The sequence below is a fragment of the Odontomachus brunneus genome, unplaced genomic scaffold (assembly GCF_010583005.1).
Source record: "Odontomachus brunneus isolate Ranch 3 - 2012 unplaced genomic scaffold, Obru_v1 Obru_scaffold_199, whole genome shotgun sequence".
Taxonomy (NCBI): domain Eukaryota; kingdom Metazoa; phylum Arthropoda; class Insecta; order Hymenoptera; family Formicidae; genus Odontomachus; species Odontomachus brunneus.
Window position 1 is genome coordinate 97,653 of NW_022639649.1, and position 4,565 is coordinate 102,217.

Sequence of the window (4,565 nt, forward strand, 5' to 3'; positions counted from 1 at the left end):
CCCCCCCCCCCCACACACACACACATCCAAGAAATATTTGTAAATAAATTTCAAACGTTTGCCTAGCTGGCGCTCCCACTTAATGCAAAATGAACGCAGATGATATATAATAATGCGCTATTTATGCACTTTTCGAAAATGAAAAGCAAAAATTTTGTGCTCTTTTAGTTACGATAAAATAAAACTTTTTTAGTGAGCGGCTAGGTGGGCTGCCAGTTAGCCTCCCCACTTATAAATAATTACTTTTTCAGCAAAACAAATAGGTACGAATTATGCGCTAATTATGCACTCTTACATTCAAGGAAATTCGATTTTTGCGCTGCAACCCTTAAGGGACTTCTCTCTTGACGCGAAAAATATAATCGTCATAAAATTCCTTTAAAACGAAAGAGATTGTTAAATCAATTATGTACGATCAATCTATGATTTATGCGCTTTTATATCTAGACAATTTAGATTTTTAATTTTTCCCTCAGTGTACTATATGAAACAATGATTATAAATTTAAATACGTTAGTTTAAAGTGGATACTAATTTTTTTATGGATATGTAGAGCTCACATAGAGAACTTGAATGATTGGAATTCTGAAATTAATGTCGTATACGCACGGAAAAAAAGGTTTGGTTGAATTAACCAAATATCTGGTCGAATATGGACGATCCAGAAATTCCGATTGAAGTAACTCTGTTTAAGTTAACAAGATTTTTGGTTGACTTAAACAGAATTCGAGTTACTTCAATCGGAACTTTTGGATCGTTCATATTCAACCAGGTATTTGGTTAATTTAACCAAACCTTTTTTTCCGTGCGCTTTGCGTTTTGACATAGTTCCGCGTTTTCTCATAAAATAAGGATATAAAGCTGATCGATTCTATTGATAGTTAAATAATCGGGGCGAGACGGTAATCATCTACGAGGATGCTAGCGGGAAGTCAACTTTCAGTGTGCGATAGCGGCTGAAAAAAATTTGCACCGCGAATCCGATTTGCGGCGCAAAGTGAGAAGTCGCAGACGCAGTGAACGACGCAGTCGTTCGCACTGGCCGGAATGAATCTCGAAAAAGTGGTGTCTAATGAGCTCGCTCTTTCGCACAGCGATGCCGAAGCAACCGCGGTGACTGTCGTACACCGGCAAGCTTCCGTTGGCCATCGCAAACTAAATTTCCGATAATTGCTTTCCGCGCCGTCTAAAATGATAATTAAATTCCTGGCTGCGTCCGTACCAGTGGCATACCGTTGTCGTCATAATGGTCTTCCGTGCGCGAGCAAGAGAAGTCGCGGTCGCGTCTATCTCTGCATGAACGAAATTATGCTTTCCCTCATTACTTTCCCCTTTACCTTCTCTGCCCTCCTTTCTGTTTTTTATCCTCGATGCAAATTCTATCTGCCGAAGGGCAATCGGCGAGCGGATTCCCTTGCGCTCTAAGACGATTTTATTTTTTGTTTTTTAGTCTTAAGAACAAAGTCACTTTGTTTAGAGCGGGAACGATTTAAAAATATTCGTCTCACGGTAGAAGCGCGACTCGTTCGCCCGAAAAGACGGCGGAAACGACATTTTCATTTGAAACGAGAGCCTTCCGTTTATTATTGTTCAAGGTGAAATAGCTTTTGTGCGAACGATTGAGGCAAAACGATTTTATTAAAAGTTGTTTTCGCTGCGTGCTTCGCCGTGTCTCGGTCGGTCTAAGGAAAACCCGATCTCGAATTTCGAGTTACGCGCGCTGATTGTGGAAACATTCGACGCGTTTCTCGCGATGAAAAGGAAAAAGAAAAGGGAAAGGTCGTTCGTTCGGAATTACAGGCGTTGTCTTGAGCGCGGTGTCATTCTTCGACTTCTTCTCCCTTTCATTATCAAGTTTGATTCGATAACGTTCACTTTTGCGCCTTCGGCGCGCGACCCATTTAACTGACTGTCCTTCAAGTCCGGAGGAAAGTTGAATTATCGGTGAGAACGAGTTGGGAAATCGAGTTTTCGCTGGACGTCAGTTAAACTCAGTCGCAACGCGGCGTGGGCATGCGAAACAATTAGTAGCGCACAATGCATCTGGTCCGAGTTGTTTGGAGCACGCGACGTAATCCGCCATTAATATTAAATGTCGCGGCGGGGAGCATTAGCAGCCGCGGATAATTAGATTAAGCGGAAAGAATGGGAGAGCCGCGCTCAAATATCTGCGGTAATCGCGCCTCTTTAATAACACACGCGTTTCATCGTGCCGATCGTAAAATTGCTAATCGCGCGACATTGGCGGGAGAGTCTCATAAAATGACAGTCCCTCCCGAAAGCGTCGGAACGCTCATGGCGAATTCCAAGCGAAACTTCCTCTTATTCCCCACGCAGAGCTGGAATTTTTCATATCATCACTGCCGCCGTCACTGCCGCCGCCGCCGCCGCCGCTACGGTCGATAATACGATTCGCAAAACCGCACAGAAGCCGGCAATTTGAAAACAGGACGAGAAAAACGACTCATTTCTGTCCTCATTAAGCAACCCTGATGTACGGGGGAGAGTCGCGGGGGTAGCGTCGTGCAGCCGAGCAAAATATCTGGATCATCGCGCGGAGGGCCGCGCGCGTCCATTCGTACGTCCCGCTGCGAGCGGGCGGCTGCGCGCGCAGCCTGCGCGGGCGCGTAGTTCCCAGGCTGGACGGCGAGCGGCGCCACCTGCGCGGCACGTCGACGCAGGTAGCGCCGCGCATCGTCGGAAGCGAACGGAACTGGCCGAGAGACAGAGGGAACGAGGCAGACTCGTCCGCGTTCCGCCGAGGTGGTGCAGTTTTGCAAGTGTCGCGTAGAGTGTAGTGTTTTTCTTCCTCTCTCTCTTCACCCCTCCCCGTTTCCGCGCAGTGTGCAGTGTGGCGTCGATGAGGCCGCCCGTACCTCTCCCCGATGACTGAGTAGTGTGCATTTAGGTAAATCATTCAGATTATTTCTGCGTGCGCGTGCGACCGCGCCCCGCGCGATCGCGATCGCCGAGAACCGACGCCGCGACGATCGCCACCGTGGCGGCGGCGGCAGCGGCGACGTCGTCGTCCACGGTGGCGGCGGCGGCGACTACGACGACGACGACGACGACGACGATCACGGCGACTACGACGTCGGCATCGACCACGACGTCGCCGGCGACGACGACGGCAACGGCCACGACAACCAGCCAGCTATACCGCGTTCGCGATGTCGGAGCTCGTGGCGACGGAGAGAGCCGTTCTGTGCGTGCGCCATCATCGCACCGGACACGCCGGCGTGTCCTCGGCGCAGATATTAATCGCGAATAACCGGACATACGTGGAGCCGGACGAGCCGGCCACTGCAACGGATAACGGAACGGCCAAGTGCATTCGTGTTGAGAAAGGCGCGCGGACACGTATTACGAAGGACACGAGTCGTTCTTAGGAAACTCGACGAGACACCGCTGCTCTTTCTCCCCCCTCTCTGTCGCTCTTTCCTCTCTCTCTTTCTCGCTCTTTCTCACTCGCCCTCACGGTTCGTTCTCGCATGGCGTCGGGATTAAAGCGAGGACGCTCTACCGGCACGCGCCATGCGAGCCGCCGAATAACGACGGTGTACGCGGCGATGACGCGGCTCGTCGTCCGTTGATTCGCGAGAATGCCGAAGGCGCGAAACGGCGGCGTCGGCATCATCGTGCTCTCACTCGCTCGCTCGCTCACACGTCGATAGCGACGTCGACGACTCGCGTATATCTCTTAGGGCGCTCGTGGTCGGCCGAGCGAGTCGATACGGCGAGGCGGCGGGCCAGATCGAACGATCGGTTCTCTCTCGCATGCACCGCAGTTGCACCGACGGTCTGGATTAACCACTACCGTGCCGGCGATACGCCGCCGCTCTCTCCCCGCCATGCCGTGGGTCTGTCCGCGTCGTAGAGGAGACTCCGGTTGCTTCAGCTTGGACCTGCAGCCGGCGTTGAATATGTCGGCCGGCTAATAATTATTCAATTTGACAATTATTCACCCCCCTCTCCTTTCTCCTCCCTGCCCCCGCGACTGCATTGTCATGGTGGTGCAAATGTGGAGCGAAACTCGAACCAATCGAGCGACTATATCGCAATCGCCGTCGTGGATTCGCCCGTCCTTCTAATTTTTACGTCATTCGTCTCGATTTCTTTTTTTCTTACACGTCGTCACGGAACCTTCAGCGCGACTCCGGGGTCCTTGGAGCACCGAGAGGAGTGGTACTTTTTTTTTTTTTTTTTTTCGGTGTGACCAGTTTCCGGTAGGGTACTATTGAAGAGAGGCGGAGAAAGAGAAAGAGAGGGAAAGATAGAGAGAAAGAGAAAGACAGACGGTATATCAAACTCTCGCCGTCGGTTTCCTTTCTGCCGCGACTGTACCGCCGCTTCTGGTCGACGACTCTTTCGCATCTGCGTGCCTTTTTCCACGCGCTCGATACGCGTCGAACGAACGCGTGCTCCTCTTCGCCGGCGAACAATGCCGTTTTCTGACCCGCCGCCGCGCAATTACTCTTCGTTCGTTCGTTCAGCGACGGCCGCAGTTAGACGCCCTTTAACAAATTTCCCCGAGTCTTTAACCATCAGAACGCCCCCCCCCCCCC

General features: G+C 51.1%; 1 protein-coding gene across 3 annotated transcripts in view; it reads left to right on the forward strand.

Moving 5' to 3' along the window:
• Nucleotides 1-4,565, forward strand: part of LOC116852000 (poly(rC)-binding protein 3) — a 158,769-nt gene that overhangs the window by 94,257 nt on the left and 59,947 nt on the right. Inside the window, exon 1 of one of the 3 annotated variants that reach the window (XM_032831948.1) lies at nt 2,702-2,908. The exons of the other annotated variants lie outside the window; for them this stretch is intronic. The gene's annotated coding sequence lies outside the window, so the exon portion shown is untranslated. Of the gene's footprint in view, nt 1-2,701; nt 2,909-4,565 lie in introns of those variants that run through there. 3 annotated transcript variants of the gene reach the window in all.